The following is a 10,499-nucleotide window of genomic DNA, read 5'->3' as shown; positions in this document are numbered from 1 at the left end:
ATTTCTGATTCATTTTGAACAGTGATGAATGTGGAAGTAAATGAGCGCGAGCTGATCAAAACGGGCGAGCTGTTTTTACATATTTCTGCAGCCTGGATGCCGTGGGCTTTGTCCAGGAGTAAAAGATGACATCGCCCATTTCGGATCTTATATATAGTTATACCTTGGTGTTTTGTAGCATCACCTGACAAACTTTTACTTTCCTGATGTTTAGACTTTCTGATCCCTCCACAGACTCTGCTTTGTCTTTCTACAAAGAGTTGACGACATTAAATACAGATGTTTTAACAGTGCTTGAATGTTTTATTTTGTTTACTCTAGCCTCCAACTCAAACTTTGGTTGCTCCTATGCCCACGTCACTTCCTCCACCAATCAGAATGAGGGTCCGGGTTCAGGAAGACGTCTTCCTGATCCCAGTTCCACAAAGGTCGGTGAAAAGTTTTAAGTTTGAGCAGTACATAAAAATAAATCCCAATCTGATTGGTATAGTGTTTTTTTGTTGTTGTTGTTGTTGTTGTTTTTAATTTCTGTTTAATCGCCGGTCATTGCTCTGCATCCCAGTGAGGCCAACTCCTGCTCTGTGTCGTGGCTGTGTGAGCAGGCAGCTCAGCGTTACTACCAGAAATGTGGCCTCCTGCCTCGTCTCTCTCTGCAGAAAGAAGGCGCTCTGCTCTCCCCGCAGGACCAGCTACTGGCCGTCCTGCACACAAATGAAGAGGTGAGGTGACACTGAGGAGAGCCAGAAGTGACCATACTTGGACCACAGACAATTTAAAAGATGCTGAAGACTACCATGATTGGTTGATGAAGTCTGATCACGAGTGTTTAAGACAAATGTTGTCACCGTTGCTATCTTGGATTTAAAAAAAACAAAACAACCCACAGTGACAAGAGGACGGCTATGACTGTGAAACAGCTTGCATGTCAGCCAGTGAGCATACTCCTTTTCTTAGGCAAAGTATGGCCCAAATTCATAAAATAGACTTTCTCATAGACACAGAGGTCTTTTCATTAAATCACTGATAGAAGGAATGGAGGTTCTAGGTCCTTCCACAATGACTTCATCTTTCTTACCCAGATGAGGCGTGCAGGTTTTAGACTGTATGATTCTGGTAAGAAGGTGAAGGGCTGATTATGTTAACAAGCTGCCTGAGAAACTACAATCTGAGAAACTGTAAAGATTAGAACCATTTCTATTACCAGACTGGATGCTGACTTGCTTTTGGAGCCAGCTTCCAGAAGACACTGAAGGAATCACAGTTTTTGGGATTGAATCCTTGGCTTCACTTTCCCGCACCAGTGCAGGATAACTGATGGGTTTGTGTTGTGGGTTCTGGCTGACGTTTGCTCGTGGGGATCTCCCTCCTCTCCCTGAGCGATACAAGAAGGCCTGTCAAAGTCTAGCAGTGGGTGAGCAACACAGAGGAAATGCATTATAAAACGGACACATGTGCATTCTTGTATTCTGTTATGAAGTACCATCTCTTTCTACCTGTAGATGAGAACAAGCGTGTCTCCCGGCTATGTGAGGTTCGGGACCGGGGTTCCTCCGTGTCAGGACTCCAAATGTCTCGGTTTGGCCGCCTCTTCCCTCAGCCCGCTCCTCCGTGCCCTAAAACTTCAGGCCAGCCTCACGGAGCTGCGAATTTCTGGAAACCGTATGTCTGACGACCTTCTCCCTGAGCTGATTGCCACAACGCTCACCATGCCTCGTCTGCAGCTGCTGGACATTTCTGCCAACTGCATTACAGGGGACGGCCTGGAGAAGGCTGTAAATGCTTTAAAGGGACAGAGTGCACCTGCATTCCCGGTAAGGGCCTCAGCTAGCCAATAGTGGCAGCTCCAGGTTTACCATCTAACCTGTATTTAAGTACCTCTGGTCTTAATAACTACCTTAGATCTTAATAACAAGCTAACCTGATTCATATCAATGATATCTGTCAGAGAGAATTGGCTCTCGTGATCATTTGCTTTTTCTGCTCGTTTCCACTCAAAGTGCCTGGAGGAGCTGGACCTCAGTATGAACCCACTGGGGGACGGCGTGTCTGAGTCTCTGTCCTGTCTGCTGTCCTGCTGCCCTGTGCTAGCCAAGCGGTCTCTGCAGGTCTCACTGCTCATTTCCTTCAGCAGCATCGACTGCTGCTAGCCAGCGCGCTCACAGGTGACTCTCTAACAAGCAGCTGACTGAAGCCTTAAGCTTCACTGAACTCCCACCCATAAGCAAAACTGCAACTAACTTTACATCTTCTGAACGTTCAGGCACAGGCCATTTGAAAGCAGTGTGCCTGTCCCTCAATCCCCTGGGCTCCACCGGCTTTGAGCTGGTGTTAAAGACTCTGCCCCTCCACTGCCTCACACACGTGGACCTGTCAGCTGTCTGCAGAGGGCCTGCTGATTACCCGGCACTGGAACACCTCGCCAAAGTCCTGTCACAGGTGTGCACGCAAAAATCATGCAATGTCATTTATTGTCGAAAGATATAATTGTGCAATCAGGTTAAGACTTTTGTGTTTTTGCAGGACGAGTGCTCTCTGACCCACCTCAGCCTGGCTGCAAATGGGCTGACAGACAGCAGTGTAGCTACCTTGGCGAGGTGTGTGTGTGTGTGTGTGTGTGTGTGTGTGAGGGCGTCATTTCTACGGCTCAGTTATTACTCATGTTAGTGGGGCTTTGCCTTTGTTTAAATTGTCACTCTTTACTGGCCTGTTGGACTTTTTCTTATTATTTCACAGGTGCCTCTCGTCAATCAACGGCTGTGAGAAACATAGAATATGGATTTCTGTCAATCAGTGTAACGGGTTTTTCCTGTGCTTTCCCAGGATGAGTGATTGTTCTTGCTAAATTTGGTCCAGCAGTTACAAAGAATTCATTGAGACTATTTGCCACAACATCCATATTGTATTCTTCATGGTCATTACAAATGAAATACTTGGGATAGTTCTTTTGTCCAGTCCCACATTTTATAACACTGTTCAGGATTTCCCATAATCTTTTATTATTATTTCTATTTATATCTAATTGCTTCTTATAGTATTCCTTTTTACTAAATCTAAGTATATTAGTTAACCTATTTTTATATCTTTTGTATCTGATTTCAGCATCTTTAGTTCTCGTTCTTAAGAACTCTCTGTATAGAGCATTTTTCTTTATACATGCATTTTGCAGACCTTTTGTTATCCATGGACAGTCCATATATTTCTGTTTCCTACTATATTGCTTTATTGGACAGTTGGTATTGTACAGTAATGTAAATATTCTAAGGAATTTATTATAAGCACTATTAACGTCCTGTTCCTGATATACTTCACCCCAGTTTTCCTTCAATAAATCTTTTTTAAATGCATTCATTCTTTCTTCTGTTCTTACTCGTCTGTACTCTTTTTTACTGTCCATTTTATTGATCTTGTAATTCCTATCATAGATTGTAAAAATTGGAAGATGGTCACTTATGTCGTTAATCAGGAGTCTACTTACAGTCTTATTTTCAATGTCATTTGCAAAAATGTTGTCTATGAGAGTTGCACAATGTGATGTAATCCTGGTAGGTCTAGTAATTTTAGGGAATAGATTCATACAGTGCATTGTGTTTATAAATTCCTCAGTGGTTTTATGTTTATTTGGGTTTAGCAAATCAATATTGAAGTCTCCACAAATGAAAACTTTTTTGCGAGCTATTTCAATAAATGTTTCTTCTATCCAGTCTTTAAATGTCTCAATACTACTACCTGGAGCTCTGTATATACAGCTAATGATTACATTTTTACTTTTTTCTTTACAAATTTCAACTGTAATACATTCTAGTACATTATCAATCACCATCGTCATCTTTTCCACCACATTAAATTTCAAGGATTTGTCCACATACAAGGCCACTCCTCCTCCTCCTTTGTTTCGCCTAGTTATAAATGTGAATTCATAACCCTCCAGTTCAAAGTCTGTTCCTTTTTCCATATTGATCCAAGTTTCTGATAAGGCAATGACACTAAATGGATGTGAAAACTGGTTAAGATATTCTTTGATATGACTAAAATTAGCATAGAGACTTCTACAGTTAAAGTGGATAATTGATAATTTATTCTCAGTTTTAATCCTCTGATTGTAGTCTTTATTTGTATAGTAGCAGCAATTGTTATTGTTAGATGAGAAAAAGTTGTTGTCTGGATCTATTTCATATTCCAAGTCGTGTGTATTGTGATCCATATAGTTAAATGTTTTCAGTTCCAATTGATCATATTCTGCAACTGTCTGACTGATGCAGCTGATTCTTCCAGATGTATCTGAGTTCTTCCTTCCAGTGTGTGTCATAAGTGAGTGTGTGGTTGTCTGTTACCTTGTTTGCCGTCCAGATCGTGTTGCTCACTGATATTTTTCGAGATCCGCCATATTTTTAATGGTCAGAACTTTGGCTTCCTCTGGTGATCCGTTTAGTTTAATGAATATTTTGCAGTTCGTCGTCCAAGTGCCTTGGATTTTTCCCAGCTTCTTAAGGTGTCGCGCTTTTTTGGCTATTTCAGCGTTGTGTTTGGTTAGATGTTCATTGATAAAGACATTAGATCCTTTTAATTTTCTTCCTTGTTTCAGCAGCGTAATCTTGTGCTTTCGATTTACAAACCTTAATATAATAGCCGGTATGTTGCCGTTCCTCCTGGGAAGAGGGTGGCATGCTTCGACAGAGTTACAGTCCAGGGCAATCCCTTTGGACCGCAGGAAAGCAGCCACCTGTTGTTCCGTGGAGCTAATGTCAAGCTCTCCAGGTTCCTCGTTGCTGTCAGCGGTCACCGCCTGAGCGTATGACCGGGGTTTAATATGGAGCCCAGTGATGATGACGTCGTTTATCCTGGAGTATTGTTCCAGGTCAGCGACCTTACTTTCCAGGTATGCAATCTTTTTATCTTTTTCGGCATTTTGGATGCTTTTTACATAGCCCGGCTGCTCCGTCTCTAATTCTGCAGGGTATGATGACTGTTATTTAAAGCTACTAATTAAAGTGTTTATTTAGATTAAAACTTATCATACAAAACATGCACTCAAAAAAGGTGCATCTAAACAAACCTGTTTGAATCAACAGGCCTCTGTACCCTATGTTGCAAACAGTTTTGTTAAACTATATAAAAAACATGAATTTATCTTGCTGGAGAGCACATAATACACACGACAGATTACACATCCAAGCTTTAATCATCATGTCATGCCTGTGGGAGTTACCTGGAAAAAATGCAAAGACTGACTTAACATTAGAGGAAGGCATGTTGTCCAACATCGGTCTAAGGTGTGAGTGAACCAGTTTTTTGGTTGTCACTATGCAGTTTAATAATTCCTACACAAACTAATGGGAACATATCTGATAAAAAATATCATACTGTAAACAATCCTTAGTTTTTAATTTTTGTTATAGGAGGGAACATATGTGGTATTTTAGCATCAGACACTTTCACGGCTGCGCAGCAGTCGTGTGGTGAATTGAGAAAAGGATCCAAAATGCAGGCACTGGCTGGGGTGCGAGTGAATGTTTATTTACAGAGGTGATAAGGTGACAAAAACAGGAGGAGCAGAGCGGGGAGCAAACAAACCTAAACTGGGGAAACTTAAAGAACTCAACTTAAACCAAACACTAGTGATGTGACGTTCTGTATCGAGGCTTCGAAGCTTGTGTCGAGTAATTGAGGGGGCGTTTCCGCGATGCGCGTATCGAGGCTTGCTTCATTTATGGGAAGAGCTGAAAATGATGACGTCCGAAGCCTCGCTGCCCGGCTGTACCACGTGACTGGTTCATGAAGTGGTTCGAACTTTGTCGCGAGATATGACAGCGATATAAACCCCTCAGACTTCATTCAAAATGTAGGTGTTTGATGGAGAGTTGCGGTTAGTGAGAGTTTGGAGACAGTTTGGAGGTTTATGAGAGTGAGGAGAGAAAGTCAGGAGAGAATGGAGCCAGCTAAGAAGAGGAGGATGTCCTCCCCTGTGTGGGAACATTTTGATTTTATTCCTCTCAACAAGGTATGTAAATTTCTACAGAAGATGTATTTTCATAATAATGATGGTGCAATACAATTTATGTTAAGCGGCTTTACTTTTGTACAAGGTGAAGTGTTTGCTATGTGCCAGGGAGCTGGGATATAACAACAACACCTCATCCATGCTTAGGCACTACAGAGCTTTGCATGAGAATAAGGGGAACACCAATTGTGGAGCAAGACCAGGTGAGCCATCAAATGCAATGATAATATAGGATGCAGTAATGTTACTAAATGATATAACAATATTATACAACTGTAATACGTTCCGTGTGTGATATTTATATTTGTGCTTTGTCTTTATTGTCTTTCCTCAGGAGAACAATCTCCAATAGATGAAGACCTGGTTAGCATGGTGATTGAGGACTCCCAGCCATTTAGCATTGTGGAGGACAAAGGATTCAAAAGATTTGTGAAATCATTAAATCCTAGCTATGTTCTCCCCACTAAAAGGTCATAAAAGCAGTGAAAATTTAGTTTTTACAGAATAAAACGTGGGCAGGACTGAGGCTCAAAGCCTCAGTGTGTAGCTGTCCATACCTCAACGTTACAAAAGCACAACCACTGTCCACACCCCCAACCACACCTCACCTCACAGTAAATGATCATTTCCATTTTAAGCATTTCCAAATGATCATTTTCCATACTGCCAGTATAAATATACACAGTATGCTGCCATCAATACAATATAGATGTTTTACACACTCCTTTTGTTGTTGACATTTACAGGCTGTGTGCAAAAGGCCACACTCTTCAAATTCATGCCAACTAATATTTTTACGTCTAGTAGGTGTCCTAATAGAGCAAATGAAGCTTCAAGAAGCTTTGCACTGGAGTGAACCAATTGGATGAAAAGCTTCAGTGCTTCATGAAGCTTCATCTGCCCATCACTACCAAACACGCACGGGAGGAGGAACAAAATGCACAAAGAAAGATGGCGGAGAGACGCAGACTGAACACCAGGTTACACAGAATTATGCAGACGGACATGGAGTTAAACAGACGACGCAACAGAGAGCGCAGGAAAACACAGGGCTTAAATACACGGGGAGTAATCAGGGAATGGGCCACAGGAGGGAGACACAGCTGGGAGAAATTAGGCTAACGAGACAGGGGAGTGGTAAAACTGAACACACTGACATGAAACATGAACTTTCAGAATAAAACAGGACAGAGAACCAGACAGGGCACTGAACTTGACAGGCGGACTCATAAGTAGACACAATAACACCGAGGACAGACAGAGGGAACACAGAAGTGGGAGCAGGCAGGTAAAGAACAGAAACCTAACAAATGGCAAAATCACAGCAGAATACATACTCGGAATGAACAAAAGCATAAGGCAACACAGACTCAGGACCATGACAGACACTTAGTTTTCTGTTTTCTGATGAAGTGGTTCATTTGTGCAGATGATGCCTTAATTTAACGAAAACACAAATCAGACACCAGCTCACAACCTTAAACATGATTATTGTGCTAGCAATTGGGTGTGATCCAGTGATGGATTCATGATTAGCTAACAATGAGGAATGGCAGGGATATTTTTCTTTAGCAAAAGAAACAATAAAACAATGAAAAGACCTCAGGAGACATAAAACTGTTTTACTGGCAAAATATCAAAACTAAAGCCAATAACTTTGCTGATTTTCTCTATCTGTGCAATATTGATTAAGGTTACTGCTCTTTAAGGTAAATATCAAAACTATTACACTGTTTAATCCACACCAATGCATCATATTCTGTAAAATCATATTTTTGTATATGTTGTCCTGTGAGGACATCTGATCTCTGAAAAAACAACTGTTAACAAAGCTGGAAAAACAAACCCACATCTTGATCCTTAAAAAAACATATTAATATGTATCTTAATAACAAAAACAATCACAGCTCAAATAAAAGGCTTCAGCCTACTAATATTAGTTCATAAAATACATTCTCTGCGCCAAAAGTGATGAGTTAAGGTGCCCATGGAGGCAAGGGTGCCACCAGGCATTTGGCCCCGGGGCAGACCCAAGACAGGCTGGAGAGATTATATCTCTCGGCTGGCCTGGGAACGCCTTGGTGTTCATATTTATATTAATATTCTTATTCTTCTATGACAAAAAGTACAAGTGTTCATTTAAGGAAATAAACAGAGCAGTAAGAGATATTTTTCAATTTTTTTTATTTTATTTTTGATTTGCCACCAATTACATGTTTTTATTTGTAATTTTTGTAGTGCTCCATGCTATGTGAACCCCTCACCTGATGTTTTATGTTTATTAGTTTAGTTTAGATTCTAAACTATCAACCCCAACAATCGAATGATCTCCTTTAATAGCAAGCGCTGGGCAACGGTGGAAAGGAAAAACTCCCTTATAAAAAGGGAGAAACCTTTGACAGAACCAGGCTAAGAAAGGGGCAGCCATCTGTCATGACTGGTTGGGGGGTGAGAGGCAGAGGAAAAGAAAAAAGAGAGCACACGTTAGCTATATGTTGCTCACATTGCCTAAAATGAACAACGTATGGTTTTCTGGACTGTGAAAGAAATGTCTCAAGTCAGTTTTCAGTGACGTGACTGAAGACTTTTCTGGATGGCCGTGCGGATGCTTGTCAGAAACAGTTCATTTCCTTTCTTGGAGAAACGAACTCCGTTGTGTAAAAAAATGGAGTTGTCAAAAAACCTGATGTGCGGATGCTCAATAATCACTCCATCGAAGCGGTCGACAGCCTTTCTAATGCTGGCATTCACAGTCTTCCTGTCCTTATTGATTTCGCCTGGATTTCCATATATCCACACTTGACGCTCATTGATGGATGAATATGCAATTGTCATTGAGGGGAACTCTGTGTGCAATTGCATCAATTCCTTCTCAATGACAGAAGAAAGTTCATAAGCAGAAAAGAGTCCCAAATCATTGCCCCCAGCATGGATTACCAGTATGTCAGGTGGGCTCTGTGTGGATAGCTCCTTATAAAAACAAGGAAGGACTCCCCCCCAGCGCATTCCTCGTTTGCCAAACCACTGGACTTTGGTATTAAGTCCGAAATTTTCTCCGAAAATCTCTTTTGCTTCACCCTTGGCTCGTCTAATGTAACTGGACCCAATGATCCACACGTTTGTTTCTCTCTGGTCTTCTGGGCTCTCTTTCTTTTTCGGTGTGTTTTCACAGGTGTTGGTATCGCTCAAGGCCGTATCGTTTGTTTTCTGACCTGGGAGTCGGATAGTCCTGGACCAGGGACTTTTTTGGATGCTCTGTGTCACTACTGATTGTTCTGGCCTCTTGTTGTCTTTCAGTGTGTTTTCAGATGTTTTGGTATCACTCAAGGTCATATCGTTCATTGTTTTAACTAGGTGTTGGATATTCTTTGGCGGAAAACTTTTTCGGATGCTCTGTGTCACTGCTGCTTGTTCTGGCCTCTTGTTGTCTTTCAGTGTGTTTTCAGAGGTTTTGGTATCACTCAAGGTCATATTGTCCATTTTCTCAACTAGTTGTTGGATAGTCCTTGACGAAGAACTTTTCTGGATGCTCTGTGTCACTGCTGCTTGTTCTGGCCTCTTGTTGTCTTTCAGTGTGTTTTCAGAGGTTTTGGTATCACTCAAGGTCATATTGTCCATTTTCTCAACTACGTGTTGGATAGTCCTTGACGAAGAACTTTTCTGGATGCTCTGTGTCACTGCTGCTTGTTCTGGCCTCTTGTTGTATTTTGGAGTGTTTTCAGAGGTTATGGTATCACTCGAGGTCGTAACGTCCATTTTCTCAACTAGTTGTTGGAAAGTCCTTGGCGCATAACTTTTCTGGATGCTCTGTGTCACTGCTGCTTGTTCTGGCCTCTTGTTGTATTTTGGAGTGTTTTCAGAGGTTATGGTATCACTCGAGGTCGTAACGTCCATTTTCTCAACTAGTTGTTGGAAAGTCCTTGGCGCATAACTTTTCTGGATGCTCTGTGTCACTGCTGCTTGTTCTGGCCTCTTGTTGTATTTTGGAGTGTTTTCAGAGGTTATGGTATCACTCGAGGTCGTAACGTTAATTTTCTCAACTACGTGTCGGATATTCCTTGACAAAGAACTTTTCTGGATGCTCTGTGTCACTGCTGCTTGTTCTGGCCTCTTGTTGTATTTTGGAGTGTTTTCAGAGGTTATGGTATCACTCGAGGTCGTAACGTCCATTTTCTCAACTAGTTGTTGGAAAGTCCTTGGCGCATAACTTTTCTGGATGCTCTGTGTCACTGCTGCTTGTTCTGGACTCTTGTTGTCTTTTGGTGTGTTTTGAGAGGTTTTGGTATCACTCAAGTTCATATTGTTCTTTTTCTGAACTTGGAGTTGGATAGTCCTTGAAGAAGAACCTTTTTGGATGCTCGGAGTCACTGCTGTTTCTTTTTTCTCAGTGTCTATTCTCATCCTCTTTCTCTCTGGAGAGTAGCTCTCAGAGTTGTTTTTGCTGCCTTTTGAAATCTGACTGTATCGTCTTTTCAACACAGTTTTTTCTTCACAGATTCGT

Source organism: Astatotilapia calliptera, chromosome 20 (genome assembly GCF_964374335.1).
Source record: "Astatotilapia calliptera chromosome 20, fAstCal68.1, whole genome shotgun sequence".
NCBI lineage: Eukaryota > Metazoa > Chordata > Actinopteri > Cichliformes > Cichlidae > Astatotilapia > Astatotilapia calliptera.
This window is presented reverse-complemented; position numbering follows the sequence as displayed.